General features: G+C 38.3%; 1 protein-coding gene across 12 annotated transcripts in view; it reads left to right on the top strand.

Moving 5' to 3' along the window:
* GRID1 (glutamate ionotropic receptor delta type subunit 1) overlaps positions 1-17,291 on the top strand; it is a 583,553-nt gene that overhangs the window by 352,993 nt on the left and 213,269 nt on the right. The gene's annotated exons all lie outside the window — the stretch shown is intronic.

Below are 17,291 nucleotides of genomic sequence, written 5' to 3'. Positions count from 1 at the left end.
TAATTAGGACAGAGATGTGACTGTTGGGCAAACTTGTAATTAAAGTTGTGCTAAGGGCTAATTTTTGGCATTAATTTGTTTTATCCAGCTTTTAAAATATTAAATAATGAATTATTTTACAGTGCTTTATATGTCAGAGTTGAGAATGTGTTGTATCCCTTGTATAACCTCACGTATATTCATTAGTTTATAACTTGGCATTGACATTGTTTTTTTTTTATCGTTGTCTTGTTTGTTTAACTAACCAGGGATAAGGCTGAACCAAGAAATTAAAATATGCATGAGACCTCTTTCCAATCATCAGTTCAGCTGCACCAGATCTTGCTAAATTAAATATATATACCAAAATAATAATAATAAAAAGAGTTAATCTGATTAAGATTTTTTTTCTATCAGCATAAAGAAATCCTCCACATTTATGTTCAATGGTGACCTTGAAAAAATTAATAGTGTCAATTTTATCACGGATAAATGAGGCAAAGATTTAGTATGGGCAGGACTAAGCATAGTGACATACTTCACTCCTGTTTGTGCATGAACAAGGAATGAGGGAGTACTTGCCTTATAAGCATAATCAGTTTATGCAGCTCAGTCAGTATTGTTATTTTCTTCATAGAGGACCTCAAGCAAAAATGCGTGAGTTAGTTTTCCAGTGAGTACTAACAAGGTTTCCAAATCAGGTATTGATCAGAAGCTGTCAGGTATGTTTTATTATGACCCACACAGGCTAGAAAGTCTGTTGCTTTTCAGTGTCCAAGACTCCCAGAAATGTTAGCAAGAATTACACACAAGCCTGGTCAAGACCCCCAGGTCTCCAGGGCGTAGGGGCTAATGCATTAAACTGTTTTAGTACTCACTTCACCTTAAAGTGAAGTGTGTATTATAGGCATTAAGGCTAATGATCTTGATATATTTCCAGATCCCTGCAGGAGTTTAACTGTGGGCAGAAATGAAAAGTAATTTATTTGGCAATCTTCCTATATTGAATCTTGATTGATTCAGAAAAGCTTTATAAAGGAAAATTCAAATCTTTGAAAGGAGCTCTCAAAAGGCTTGAGACATGTGGTGTGCGACGTAGGGAAGAATTCTTCACTAGTGGAGACTGGGTGAACATTTCTTGAAGGGTTAATGATAACTATGGTTCCTCAGTATCACAGGCAGTAAGTGCAGCTGATGATCTACAGTGTGGTTTCATGTGGTCTGCAGTAACAAATTTCTGCTTAAGTGAAATACATATTTTTATATAATTTACATGAATACATCACTCACAAGATGCAGCAGTAGAAGGAAAATTCCTTTAGATTTATGTATTTCTACAGTTAGTAAATATTTCATACTATAGGTCAAATAATGACTAAAACTGGTTCACTATCAATAACGCAGCTTGGAAGTTGTTTTTATTTCTTTTTTTTTTTTTTTTGACACTTCTTTCCATATTTTGGGGAAAAAATAAATCTCTAAAAGAGGTAAATAGCAACTTCAGAAAAAACAAAGTCTTCATTTTTAAATTTTGGGTGTACTTTACTTTTTCCTGTTTTAACTCAAAATAAAATAAGAATTTAGAAAAATAAATTGGGTTTCAAATTTTTACTTCCATAAGAAGTTTTGCTTCCATAAGCTCTTCTTTACTGTACAGGTCACAGAGCACTAGAATAGGTTCACCATGGAGGCTGTGACATTGCTCAGTTAGGAGATCTTCAAAAGCTTGTGGATGCAGTGCTGATAATCTCTGAAAAACTTCAAACGATTCTAATTAAAGTCTGTTGGTTAATAATATATCTTGATTAAAAAAAAAAAAAAAAGTGTTGTACACAGACCCTCCTGTATAATGCAGGAGAAGAATAAAAGACTTTCTTAGACAGTATCTGGATTATGAACCCTGATGTAAATGGTTATAACAATTTTTTCTAACCATAAGTCATAGCCATCAGCCATTTGAAGCTGGCATGAGATTTAATTTGCCTTTTTGATAGTGGAAGTGATACATTTTTCCCTCTAGAAATATGGATCCAAATTTCAGTCCTCATCTCTTGAGGGGGCAAGAGATCCTGTTTGAATTTGGGATGCCCACAGTTAGGGGACTCTAAAATCTAATATATGAAAAACTTTATAAAGCCTAGAAGGATTCAACTTTAGGTGTTTTTTGCTTGTCTGTGTTTTCTTTTTTTGTTTGTTTGTTTTTGTTTTTTTGTTTGTTTGTTTTTGTGTGTGTGTGGTTTTTTTGTTGTTTGTTTAGGCATCATTTTTACTTTGTATTCTCAATGCTAGGTTCTGTGATGCGTCAGGCTCACTGCGTCTTAGATTAACGACTTTTCCAGAAGTTTTCAAGGTTTATTATTGTGCTGTAGAATTGCTTTAACTGTAAGAGAGAACAACTAATAATTTCAACGGTATAGGTATAAACATGGAATCGGCCTTTATTAGGAAAGTGGAAGGTAAATACATTTATAAAATGTTAGCTATCCCTGGTTTTGCATTAAAAGGTCACTTTGGGATTAAAGTAAACCTAATCTATGGAGAGTGTGTTCCTCCTTAATCATTTGGAGAAAATTGCTCTCTTCAACACCTGCAAAAATCCTTGATATTCTTGGCGTAGTGCCATTGTTTATTTTATATGCAAGCCCAGTCTCACTTTGTTACAAGTATGTAACAGCAAAAGTGATTGTTTTTTTTTTGTTATTGTTTTTTTTTTAGTATTATTTTATTTTATTACTTTAAGGCCAGAGTATGTGACCTCACTGTAAGTAACTGAGAAATGGAAGGGGGATATATTACTTCCAGTTACTCTTTGGCTCAGACACCAGGATTGGAGACTCAGAAGGCTTCCCTTTTGTATGACCTGCCTGTAGAGGCAGCCGGATTTCACCTGCCTCTTCCACTTGCCAATGAATAATTTTGGGGGGTTGCAAGTAGAGGGAAATTTTTATGGATTGTTTCTGTCATTAAGCGCTCTGTATTTCATGGTGACATGAAAACAGTTCCAGGAGTAGTGCTGAGAATGATAAGATAGGAGAGTATGACCTGTGAAGACAGGTCTCAGGAATGCACTAAACAGCCCGCCTAAGGGAATATTACTGACATACTTGAGAATAAACTGGAGACCAGGAGGAGGAGTTGTTCGAGGTGATGATGGGTAGTCTAGCAGGAAGTTTTGACCTGAAGCTAAACAAGGAAATTTTTCCCCCGGAGAGGTCAATTAGACAATGTGACTGCTTGGCAAGAGAGGTCAGTGAGGCATTGTCCTTCAAGGTGTTCAAGAGTGCTCTAAATAAAACACTTGGGTAACTCAGCATAGCCATCATTCCTGAACTAGTTTGAAGGATGTGCTAGATGACCCAGGGGTCTTTCTGAAGACTTATCAGGAAACAGTTGTTGTGTGAATAAATTCTGACTTTGTATGTTTTGTATAAAGCATGCTTGAAGAGGAGAAAGCTATGGAAGAGATGCTGTATGTTAGTGTTTCTTAAGTTTCCTATTGCATATTTGTAGTAACAGTTGATGAAGCTTTTTTTTGCCTTTTTTTTTCTTCTTCACAGAACTCGTGGTTTGTTTGGGATGTGTATTTTAATGAGATTTTCCCTTAAAACTGTAGGTGATATCAGTTGCTTTATAGATTTCAATCTCCTGCTTTCCAGTATTATCACTTTTACTTTTGTAAACCAATAAAATGGAAGCTGTAACAGAGATGCATGTGGTTATTGATTTGAAAAGAGAAGGAATTCTTGGCTTTACAAAACCTTTAACTCAGCATGACTTGTTTTTTTGGCAGCTTCACTGAAGTGCAAAATATTTCTGTTTGGATATGTCTTTGAGAATATTATTACTTCCAAGTCTGTCTTGCCTGTAAACTAGTAAGCTTACTGCAATAAGGTGGCTAGTATATATGCATATCACTGCAGCATGCCAGCTGAAAGGAAAACTTTCAGCTATCTACAGTACTAGGCATATCAGATATGCCTAGTACTGTAAACAAGAAAAAATATATATATAAAAAATGGAGAGCAGATTAATTGCATTAAAAATTAATGCCAAAACTATGTATTGTTGAGGCAGGATTACTTTAATCACTGCAATTCCAACAACAGCTGAAGATATCAACATTCAGAGCAATATGAATTTTGTTAAATAATTATAATTTCTCTCTGCCCTGTTTATGTAGTCACCTTGCTGTCATCACTGGAAAGCAAGGATTGCTGTATTTCTCTTTTTACACTGGTACTTGTCAGATGTCTGACTGGTTTAAAGAGGGGAAGAAAAAAAAAGAGAAATTGTTTTTTTCTCTAGGCTTTTGGGATCATTTCACAATGATTTGTGGCCTTCCTTCTTCTCTGGTCATTGAAGTTGCTGAGCACCTTGCTCCTGGAGTGCTCCCACTTGGCACTTGTCTGCGACCAATGCTCCAGAGTTCTCTTTCCCTTCTGCAGTCGGTGACTTGCTCTTACTTCACCAGAGCTGTAGGAATTATTTATGGCATCTTGAACACTGTACCCACAAGTAAATGTAAGAAATCTTTTTTCATAAGAAGCAAAGACCTTTGTTTCTCAGAATTTAACAGGAAAAAAAAAAGTTTAATACTGATTTTCTGGCACTTGGTATTTCATATTGGCATACATCTCTTTTTTATTTATGTTGCAAATGTTCAGCGTATTAGTCTGTATGTCTGTTTTATATACAGTATATAAACATCTTGAAATATTGGTGAATAACTTCAGGGAAAAATATTATGCCTCTTCTGTTTTTAGAAGGTAATTTCTTTGCTTAAAGAGCGAGTAGTGATTTGTGAGTGCTGGTAACAGAACTGCAGAAATAATTCTCTCAATATTTTGAGGTAAATTACACCCGCCTGATTTTTCCTAAATCTTCTGATTTTCTGTTTCTTCCTCAGAATTAAAATTGTCTGCTATTGTTGACATCTGCAATACAGTAAGATGCTTTCTGCTTAAAGAGAATAATAATTACAATTAAAAACCAAACAAACCTCATTAAACTGGTAAAACCTGACTGAAAACAAATCCTCCCATTTTGGAATAAATCGACTTAGAAGCAGATTTCTTTTCATTTGGCCAAACAGCAACAACAAAGACAACAGCAACAAAAATACACCTCCACATTTTATTGCAATGAGTAATCCAAGGTATGGGATTGCTGTGAGAACATGTTTGGAGCAATCATTTACTTACATTATAGATAATGTGGGCACAGTGTAGAGGAAAAAAAAGTCAGACTTTGGTGAATAAATGACTTTTTAAACTGCTTACACAGCTTCATGTAAATGACATTCCTTTTAGTAGTACAGGTAGGCTTATTGGTTATACTTGAAATTCTTTTTGTTTGACTCAAATAATAATGTTGAATCAGATCTTGAACCTTGTTCCATTTGTGAGAAACATGAGGCTTGCATCCCACTTTGTACATCTCTAACAATAAAAGACAACAGTTTTGTGAGGTCTGGGGAACATTGCAGGAGAAAAAATTATGGTAATCAAGTACATTGGCAAGAGTTACAGAAAGTTTTTACGAGTCTAAAAAGTGCTTTCCCAGCAGTTTTACTAAATCCCTCAGTGTAATATGTCTGCTCTGAAGAAACTAGATTTCAGCTCATGTTTTTATTTTGATAACTGGGCATTTATACCTAGGGGATCGCTTTGCGTTTTTGTTTGTTTGTTTTTGTCATTAAATCTGTATATACAGGAACTGGGTGTTCTTGCTTTCCTGGGAGGGTCATCATTGTCACATTCCAGTGTACTCCAAGAAGGTGTTTGGGACCTGAGGAGCATAACTTCATGAAGGTCTGAGCCTTCCTTTTCAGTAATACTAATGCTGAGATGTCTCTAGCATCTTATATAAACTTGTTGGTTTACCTGAAACCTCATTCTGGAAAGAAATGCAAGGAAAATGTATTCAATAATGACTTAGCCCTTATGGAAATAAAAATAGATGTGATCTGAACAAGCAAGTTTAGCTCAAATTTGCCTTGGGAGAAATAGTTAAGAAGTCCAACTGGAATAGTCTCCTCACAAAGCAGAGGGAGCAAGGCAGAGACTTCAGGTAAAGTTGTAATAAGTATTGCTGTGGTGGAAAGGTTGTTGGTGTAGAACACAGGGTAAATGGTAGGCTGGCTAGTGAAAGGGAAGACGATTGAATAGAAATCATGGTTGTAAGAGTGGAAGAAGAGGACAATAAGCTCAGGAATTTGGAAAAGAATGGATCATATGATTATGGGATGGAGTGGACATTCTAAAATTTTTTTTTTAGCATTTAAAAAAATCAATAATTAACATGATGAAAGTATGTGAAAATACAGGTCATATGGTCATATGATGGAAATGCAGTTTAGGTTTACCAAAGCTAATCATCTTAGATTACTGTAGTGAGATAATAGTGTAAGGCATACACTTTCATTCAAGAGAATTTTGTTCTCTTTGTTGAATTTCTCATCCATTATATTTTTATCTCTCTTGAATGTCACCCTTAAATGTGGGAGCTGAGTAGCATGCTGCAAGGTAGCCTGTTCATATGGGAGGGCCATGGAAAAGCTGACATGGCCCTACAGCTGGTGGATGTGGAGATTGTTGTTTATGTCCAGGGAGAAGGAGCTGGTGGTAGCTAAGCACTGATTCTGGGTTAATGAATTTCTCCTTCCTTGAGTTAACATGGTCAGTTCCAGAAGTAGCTCTCTGCACAAATTTAACCTAATGACTGGGGGATTCTAGCTGTCTGGAGGAACTGTACTTATAGTTTTCTTTAGAAAGAAGAGAAGCTGTTAACGACTTGGAAACACAGAAATGCCATAGAATCACAGAATTTTCTAGGTTGGAAGAGACCTCAAGATCATCGAGTCCAACCTCTGACCTAAAACTAACAGTCCCCACTAAACCATATCCCTAAGCTCTACATCTAAACGTCTTTTGAAGACTTCCAGGGATGGTGACTCCACCACCTCCCTGGGCAGCCCGTTCCAATGCCTCACAACCCTTTCAGTAAAGAAATTCTTCCTAACATCTAACCTAAAACTCCCCTGGCGTAACTTTAGCCCATTCCCCCTCGTCCTGTCACCAGGCACATGGGAGAACAGGCCAACCCCCACCTCGCTACAGCCTCCTTTAATGTACTTATACAGAGCAATAAGGTCACCCCTGAGCCTCCTCTTCTCTAGGCTGAACAAGCCCAGCTCCTTCAGCCGCTCCTTGTAGGACTTGCTCTCCAGGCCCCTCACCAGCTTCGTCGCCCTTCTTTGGACCCGCTCAAGCACCTCGATGTCCTTCTTGTAGCGAGGGGCCCAAAACTGAACACAGTACTCGAGGTGCGGCCTCACCAGAGCCGAGTACAGGGGGACGATCACCTCCCTAGCCCTGCTGGTCACAGTGTTTCTGATACAAGCCAGGATGCCGTTGGCCTTCTTGGCCACCAGAGCACACTGCTGGCTCATATTCAGCCGACTGTCCACCATCACTCCCAGATCCTTCTCTGCCTGGCAGCTCTCCAACCATTCCTCTCCCAGCCTGTAGTTCTGCTTGGGGTTATTGCGCCCCAGGTGCAGGACCCGGCACTTGGCCTTGTTGAACTTCATACAGTTGACCTCAGCCCATCGGTGCAGCCTATCCAGATCCTCCTGCAGAGCCTTCCTACCCTCGAGCAGATCGACACACGCACCTAGCTTGGTGTCATCTGCAAACTTACTGAGGGGCCACATGTTGGGCCCTTACATGTTGGGCACTTACATGTTGGGCCACACGCAATTCACCTTCTTTAGAACTGTTTTAATGGCATCCAGTATTAGCTTTTTGCAAGATCTGACCCAGGACAACTCTCTAGTGAGAACTAAAAAAACAAAGCTACTAAAAACTATCCCACCCCCCAAATCCTTTGTATCCAAAGGCTGTCTTTATCAAATTATTTTACTTCAGGTTGTCCAGCTGACTCCTGGAACACAGGGTAATTTAAAGATAGATTTTGTGTATGTGTGTGTTTATATATATACACACAAGTGTATGTTTGTGTGTATGTATTTTTAATGTAGTGGAAAGTTAAATTCAATACTCTGACATACCTGTGGTTATTATAATACATGAATATATGCAAAACGTTTCTCTAAAATAGTGTAAATCTGTAGATGACTTTATCATTCATAGCAAGGATAATTTTCTGCAATTTAGGTATCATTTACCAGAAAGCAGAGATTGCTAATTAATTATGGATGATTAATTTTAAAATATGTTCCTGCATTTGCATTTTGTCACTATACCAATGTTTGTCTATTATAAGACTTTAGCAAAAGCAGTACAGCTACACGAGAAAATGTGTTTTCTCTATTAAAATCAGACGAATGTAATGGATACAAGCTATTTGCTGTTTTCCAGTTTTAGCTTTTCCTGTACATCTGGTGAATTGTTCAGTTTATAGTGTTAGTGTAGTTTGACTTTGAAGATTACAAAATACATACTGCAATTATAATATAATCCATTTTTGAAATTTCAATGCCAGTGCATACGCACCGTAGTTACAGGTTGACTTTTCCCATGGACACACCTACAAATGTCTCTAAGCACAAGGACTGACTTGGAGCACAGATCTTCAGTCAGTCAGTCAGTCATCTCTCCCTTAAGATGCACTTGTAGACCTGGTGTTCTTGATTAAGAAAATCACTGACTCATTTCATTACTTGTTTCAGAGGTTATAGAGGAAGGCCATTTATCCTGAGAAAGGATGAGTAATAATTGTTAACAGTAATTTGCACCTGCTTTGCATCTTTTTCAGAGGCAGTTTTTAAGCACCTTTAGTAGGTGAAATAATATGATATTTACCCAAGACTTACTTTTAGGTTCAAACTAATTTGAAAAATGATTTAAGCCTTCACTAATTGCTTGCACTAATTGTATAGCACTGTTTGTGTGTGAGATAAAAGCTCGGGCAAGATTTACGTTGGTTTGATAATGTGCATCCCAAGCAAGGTCTAGGACTGAGGGTATGTTTCTCTTAAAGTTCTTGCCATGTTGGGCAGACAGCATGTGGCATAGGTGCAAGGGTTAGTGCTGCACTGATGCAGCACTGCCCGGCATGTAGGAGACAACACAAATTGTTATGCCTGCTTGTTCACAGTGTCCGATCTCCTAAAGAATCCAAAACAGAGGCTTGTAAGGGAGAAATGTTCTTCTAAGAGAAAAAATATCCAGGATATCCTTGTGCATCACGGAAAAGCAGTTAGAACTGATTAAATTAAGCTTATAACTTGAGACTGTCTGGTAACAGTGCAATAAGGTTGTCTTTTCCTCGGGCCAAGAGTGTTTTGTGTCAGATGAATAGAACAGTATATCAGCATAAAGCATGATGTGCCATGTCATTTCATGTCACTTCATTTATCTCGTACCTTGGAGGATGGCAAATACCTTAAAAATTAGCAAAGATTTAAGATTTTTTAATGAGAATATAGTCCCATGAATAATTATTTTCCTACTGCTGCTGTTAGTACCACTAGTGCTATTAATAACTGCTATGCTTATATTATTTGTGTCTAATTATGAGCTAGGATATTATTTCACTATGAACATGTGTTCCCAAAGAATTTGTAGCATACAAGAGGTGACAGACGGAGACATCAGGGGAGGAATTATTATGGAAGTTATTCAGTGACAAAAATAGTGTCCGTATACCAGGACCCTACAAATTAGCATTTTGAAAAGACGCATGGAGTTTTAAAATATTTGTGGAAAATTTTTAAAAATAGTGGCAGGGGAAGAAGGTTGACACCAAGGCCAAAATCTTGATGATGATATAGAAGTAACCTGAAAAACTGAATAAAAATGTATATGGTGTTGGAAGATAAGATAGATAGCATATCTTTGATGTAACAGATAGTAGGGGAGCTCTTGAAGCAATGTGAAGGGATGGGTGAAATGATCAAAGCAAGAGGTTAGATATCCTCTTTGCAGCAGAAGTTTCTGTAAGATATGAGAGGAACTTGCAGTTCTTAAGGTCAGAAAAATGAACTTTGTAGTAATCAATATGTAATGTCATCAGAGCTGGGAAAGGAGTTTTAGCATTACAGAAGGGTAAAAAGAATTGTTTATTAGAAAGGTTATGTCTAAAGAAACTGTGAGATTTTGAGCTTATCCTGGATGAGAGGCTTTGAAAAAGCGAGAGTCAAAGATGGTACTTGGATTGTAGTCTAAATTGGCAGGTCTTATTCTCTGCTCGTCTATTTTGACTGAGAAAAAGGACTTACTTCTCCCTGAAGGGAGTGGATTGAGAAATCTCATTATCCCCAAAAAGCTTATGACTGTATCCAGAAACCAGGCTAACAATTTAGACTGAGCAAAACATGGAAGATGTGTCATGGTAGTAGATCAAGACTCATCAGCATGTGGAAAGCAGTGGATCATTTTGCTTTCTTGCTTGCTAGATGGAGTTAAAGAGAGGAGTTTTCAGAGTGGACGGATAAGGGACCTTCTTCAGGAGCTTGCTGAATGTCACAAAGTTTCCCCTGAAGAGGCTGTGTTGAAGAAGTGGTGTGGAAGGAAATACAAGGGAGAAGTGCTAGGAAGATGAGATTTATCAAGAAGAAAGGTGATCACCAGCATTAAAAACAGCTGGCAAGTCAAATGATAACAATTTTAGAGTTAGGCTAAGAAAAGTGAATGAATTATGCCAGTAGGAACAGTTTCAGTTAAGTGCAGAAGGCACAAACCAGAAAGAAGAAGTTCTAGACTGAGATAGAGGAGAGGGATTCAAGGCAATGAACTGCGTGTTAAACGTGCTGCACATGAAATGCAGAAAGGAGGATGGGGGAAGGCTGTGAAGAAGGAGGATGTCTGAAATGCTTTCTGGCCTCAGGGAAGAGAAATACAGTAAGAATTTACTGTCAAGATATATATATATATAAGGGTATATCCTCTGATGCCTATAATAGCAGCTGTGTGGAAGATGTCCTCAGAGGTAGTTGGGGCTGGAAGGCATTGCATGTGTGGAACAAAGAGACAGGCTGGCGATGGCAGCAGTTTGGTGTAGGTTGAGGCTTGCATCATCTTTTTGGAAGGCCAGTGTGTGTTCTCCAGAGTCACAAATTAGGGGTTGGCCCTGTTTGTCCCTATAGTTCTTATTGGAAATGATGTTTGCTTTGTGTGCTCTCCTTCAGCCACCGGAAAGCTAAAAAACAGTAGGTAGTAGAGATTTTTCTCCCTTTTCTTTCCACAATGAACAGAACAGCAGTGTACAGAATTCCTTCATTTTAGTCTTATTGGGAAAGGAGAGCATTTTCCATGTTGTCTCTGACAGTGTCTTCTGTGGGGCAGTGTATAAACTCTGTCGTAAGGTGTCGCGTTAAAGGGGTGTAGCTGATTAACCGTTACAGGCCCGGTTGGATTCAGAGTACTGAACCAGTCGGACATTCACCAAAACTGGGGGTCCGTTCGGACATTCACCAAAAACGCAGTAACCACCTGGGGGTCCGCTCAGACATTCACCAAAAACGTATTAACCACCTGGGGGTCCGTTCAGACATTCACCAACAATGCATTAACCGTCTGGGGGTCTGGTTAGATTCAGAACACTGAACTATCACGGATAACCACCCTCACCCTAGTTGCATTAATGAGAGCTATCACAATGCAATCAAGTATGGTTTATTACAGCAACAGATAATCAGGTTCTTTTGGATTGCCGGTGATAGTGACTATCTGCAAAAGCAAGCTAGTATGCATGAAATACACAGGTGTTTCAGGGGTTCTAGGTGCGGGTTTTAGGTGCGGGTTTTAGGTGCGGGTTTTAGGTGCGGGTTCTAGGTGCGGGTTCTAGGTGCGGGTTCTAGGTGCGGGTTCTAGGTGCGGGTTCTAGGTGCGGGTTCTAGGTGCGGGTTCTAGGTGCGGGTTCTAGGTGCGGGTTCTAGGTGCGGGTTCTAGGTGTTCTAGGTGTTACAGGTGCGCAGCCTAGAAATAAACGCGTTAAAAGGATCAAAGACTCTATAGAGATTTATAAGCAAATATTCAGATCTCACCCAAAGGCGTCCCAATGGGGGGGAAGAGAGGCTCAGCCCGTCGACTGATCCCAGGAGTCAGGAGGTCCTAAGGATGTTGTATGTCCTTGGGATGGTATCTCCCCTGACGATGGTATCTTCCCTAACATCCCCTCTCTCTTGGGCCAATTTATATTATTTTCTGTCTTCTAGGTGGAGCTTGAGTGGCTCTAGTCAAGCATATCTTAGTTATGATTGGTGTAAAGTTTTCCTGTCTCCGTTTAAAGTAATAGGCTCCGAGAAATTCAGGGCGCATGCTCAGTGAGGGGTGGTCGCACCTTGGAGGCGGGTAGCTTTTGGGATGGAGGTGTGTTTTGGTATTATAATGATATTATAATGAGCAAAAAGAACACTAGGGTACAGCATTTGTCAAAACATGACAGGTCTTTGGCTTAGGGTGGCAAAAAGTGCAGCTTTGTGCACAAGAACAATCGAGGCCCCACCTGATTACAGAGCCTAGCCGTGGTGTCTCCACTCCACTCCACGCTCCGTGGTGTTCCTTAGGGCTAGCACACCAAGTTTCCCCAGCGCGATAGCATCTAAGGTTGGGAGCCTAGGGAACGCTCAGGTAATGCAGTTATGCCCTACCCTGAAAGCCTCTTCAATGCTGTACCTTTTCCTTAAAAGTGTGAGTGTTAGTTTTATTTTCCTAGTTACTTCAGGCATTTACACCACATAAGGGCAATTTCCAAGCGTTTTATTTTTAAGTACTTTTTACTGAAAAAATCTTCATGCTGAAATTTTCATTGAAGGAAATAAAATCATATTTGTGCACATGGATTTACTGTTGGCACGTGGCTTTTTTTTGTCATTGTTTTTGTTCATTGCATTTTAGGGTTTTATTAAAACATATTAATTTTTTTCAAAGATCACTTTACAAGGTTGATCTCTTTCTGTTGAGACAGTTACTTGTTCATCCCAAAGCACGTCAAACATGGAGGTAAAGGATTGTTAGTCCCCTTCTTTTTCCATCTGGGGCATGGGGTACAGATAAAGAAGGCAATTTACTGAGTTCAGTTGAAATGGGGATTGAACTTCTAAATATCAAACCAAGAACTTGCCCAAAAGGTCATCCTTTCATTTGATACTACCAGGTATGTCTTTGCTACCATTGACCTCCAATTGTTTCATTTGATAGAACTGATAGTCCTGTCACTCCAGTGATTCTTGTGTCAGACAAGCAGCCTTTAACCCATACACACTGTGTCAAATATTATGGCTCTCTTCAAATAGCAGGTTGGCTTTAGTTTCAGATTAATAATGCAGCTTGCACATAAACTCCTTCAGAACATTTTAAGAGCTGGTCAGGTAACTTTTAAAATTTGTATTTTATTATATCAAGTCCTTTCACTGTAATGGAGTTATAGTTTGCTATAGACCATGCTCAGTGAATGAGATGAATTTGTTTGGCACTGACCCATCCATTCAACTTGAAGCAATCAGATTTAAAAGCGTTGCACTTTTATTAATGTGTGTGCAAATAGTGATTGGATTCCAAGGACAGTCTTTAGGAAAGCACCTTGAGTGATTGGTATTGATATGCAATTAATATTTGCTTCCAACTTTCCAGAGGGGAGAAAAACTAGTTAAAAATATTTTAAAATCATATTGAAAACAGAAAACAACAACAACAAAACCTTGAAGTATGACAATGACTATATGTGATTAATGCAAGAATCTTGATTTGAAAATACAACAAATTCCCTGACATGTTTTCCAGTAAAATTATTATAGAGCATCTTTTGAGATGTGTATTGCCCCATTAAAAAAAAACAACAGCAATAACTAAAGACAACAAATAAATGAATATCCCTACCTTTTAGTGTTCATTTTCTAAACTGTATTAGCATTCAAGATATTTTAAAAATCAATGTCAGTTCTGAATGTGTCTTGATTTAAAGTCAGAACAATCTAGCAAATACAGCACTTGAGCAAGGATGCAGTTATGAATTGCTAATAAACCTGTGCAGTTCAAGTCAGACCTGATAGTTTGCATAAAGAGGAACCCTAGTGCTGGAAGTGTCTCTGTGTAAATAACGTGGTTACAGTATCCAGGCTAAAAATGCATTCAAAGTGTCCAAATTAGAAAGTGTGTGGCGTGTGAGTACTGCAAAAAACATTAGAGAGAAAATTGTGATAGAGTTGACCTAAGAGACCTGATGTCAAGCCTTCTTAAATCTTTGGAAACGTATGGATGGGATTCTCACTGCTTGCTTCCTCCATTAAGACCCCAAAGTGCTGCTTGCACTGCTGTGAGCACAAGTCAGCCCTGAGTGGCTGTTACGTGTAAGGGCACATAGGGTCCTGCACATCAGGACCTTTCCTTTGGGAATTGTTGTGTGTAATGTAATTTGCATAGAATGGAGCTTCATATTTTTTGGTGTTTCCCTAAAGAATTAAATAAAAGAATCTGTATGGAATTCTTCAGAAGGATTCAGACAGCCCAAGCCATCAGAGAACCAAGTAACTCACTTTTAGGTTCCTGATTTGGAAACTCATACATTTAGTTTGTTTCCATCTTCAACTTTTTCTGTCTTGCATTTAAGCATGTTTATAATTGTTTTTTAAATGTCTGTGGACAGGGATTAAAAGCCTTTAAAATAGTAATACCCATACAGATTTTTAAAAAGAAATGTTTATCTGAAGATCATTCAACTTTTTACCCAAGTATTTTTTAAAATAATATACATATGTACATTAAAATAATCAGTTGTTAATAATGATAATACCAAGCATACATAACAGCATACATGTATGACTAAAATGTAGGTGCTTGTATACAGCCTACATAGAAACCATACTACAAGTCACTTAAGGAGGTATTTAAGTGTGTAGAAATACAGAAAAGCAGAGAGTAGATGTGTGTGTTCAGTGCAGCTGGGAAATGAAAATAAAGATAGTGGAACACAAATGAAACCCAGAGAATGCAAACTCCTCAGAGTTGTTCTGTTTCAGCTTGCATTTCTGATGTGCTCTACTGATTTTTTTCAAATACTGTCGAAGTCTTTAGGTTTAAGTAGGTGGAAAATGGTGTCTTTAAAAGACTGTAGGTGTTAATTATTGTTTCACACAGGGAACTTGCTGTGCTGATCAGAGACAGTATAGAATATAGAAAGCCTGCCTCACTCGGGCGCATTGCCACCAAATTTTTTGTGAATGGTAAAGACACAAGGAGTAAAATGAAAAAAGGTCAAAGCCTGAATATGAGTGAGGAGGGAAAAGTCACTGTGGTGCTGGCAGTCACTCAAAGTACTGAGGCCTCTTGGGGAATGTGCGAGGAGTGCTTCAGTGTGAGTCAAAGTCAGCCAGGAGCTGGATCCCAAGCCCTCCACAATTTAATGGTAATTTGTGTGGAAGCCATTATTTGTGATTTCTAAATAACATTTGTTGAATGCTGCAAACCCCAATAGAAATGGAAAACAAACCTGAATGAAACCTCTGAGTGGAAGTGTCAAAACCTCAACACACTTGTGAATAAACTGAGGCTGAAGAGTCAGTTTTGACATTTTGAGGCTGTTAATTAGGGACCAAAACATTCAGAGCTCAGATCCACGTTTCTGGAGAGTGGAAGAACCTAAATGATATTTTGAATAATCATTTGAGGAGTATAACTTGAACAGAAAAATGAGCAAGTTTAACTCCTGGTCAGCATTGCTTGGGAAAAGGCATAAACTTTTTACTTCTAGAGAATTTCAAAATAGCAGGGTATGTGATATGTAAAAAGATTTATTTATTTATTTTATTTTCCTAACTCTTGTTAGGAAGGAGGGGCTGATGTAAAAAAGAAAATTCTACGTTTTCTCATCACAGTTTTCCTGCATGTACCTTAGTAAAAGCATTGTATATGTGCGTATTCTCAGGCAGCATGGTCGTGCAGATCACTTTTGGGGATGTTTGGCCTCACTCAACTCCACAGTGCTCTTGAAAGCATGAAATGCCTTAATGCCTATAGAATACACGTTAGCCAGTGCTGAGCAGTCTGCTGCTATGGACCTGGGCTGCCAGGGTTGCCCAAGCAAGAGATCTTGGTAGCAGGGTCTTCCCCATCGTGCTCCTCCTCTCTACAGGCAGGATGGAGAGACTGCACATGTGGTAATTTCCCCATCGCTTATTTTAAAAGCAGATCTTGCAATGCTCCATCTTATGTTCAGGATCACTTTCTGATGTATTTGAGAGTACAAGCTTGACAGTACTCCTGTATCCATTGCCACTTTCAAGATCAAACCTATGCAAGTGATCAACTTTCCTAAAACTTCCTTGAACAGAAGAACTCCACTGAGAGAAAGCCAGCAGTTCGTTGCTCACAGCAGGGCTGGGGACAAGAGGACTGTAGGTCAGCTGTATGATAAAGTAGCACAATTTGTAATTTCCATCTGTTTGTAAACTTTTGTCAGAAGCTTTCAAGAACAGAAATTAAATGCCACCTGGCAGAAGTACAGTATCAAGCAATTGTAAACCGTTATAAAAATCAAATGCTTATAATCACTTGTCTGAATCTGATTAGCAAAACTTTGGTTGTTTAAAGCAGCGTGCAACTCTGCATATACCACAGGGTTTCCTTTGTTTTTTTTTTTAAACTCTGCTCTTAATATCTTAGCAAGAAACTATTGTTAGCTGATGTCGTTGTTCACCCTCCTGCATCAGCACAAGAAAGCCCCAGTTGGCAACTTGTATAAACTAGTTAATAAGTAGGTGAAAGTTAGTCACAAGCTCTATATTCTTTAAAGTAGAAAAGCCATCACCAAGTTTATTGGACAGCCTGCATTACTGATAGTGGCTGCCTTACGACATAATTGTCACATTAATGTTCCCACAACAAGTTGTACATAATCTTTGTCTCTGTGTTGGTTTTCACTACTTTGAAAAATGAAATCCAGCTTTTCTAGCCAGAGGATTTGTGTATTTCCCTTGTTCTCTTTATTTTACTCTCCTTTCAAGCATTTCTCTTTGTGATAAATTTGCATTAACTCACATCTAACTTCACTCAATAAATAGACTGAGTTTAAGAGGTCTTAACAGCAAATAATAGTGATGATGTTATAATAAGTGACATAAGCACTTAATGAGATACATTTGCAATGTTGCAATTGCTAGCCTAAAATTAGAATTAAGAATACCTATAAATCTTTTCAGGGAGGTAATAACCCAGTTAAAGAATTGCCATATCAAAGCGCTTTGCTTATGTATAAAGCTGAAATAAATTCTTTTCACTTTAACCAAAAATTTATCCAAAAAAAAAAAAAAATTCTCCCCAAGCTACTGAAGCTCCTATGTTGACTGCTGT

This window comes from Anas acuta, chromosome 7, assembly GCF_963932015.1.
Source record: "Anas acuta chromosome 7, bAnaAcu1.1, whole genome shotgun sequence".
Classification (NCBI taxonomy): domain Eukaryota; kingdom Metazoa; phylum Chordata; class Aves; order Anseriformes; family Anatidae; genus Anas; species Anas acuta.
This window is presented reverse-complemented; position numbering and strand designations above follow the sequence as displayed.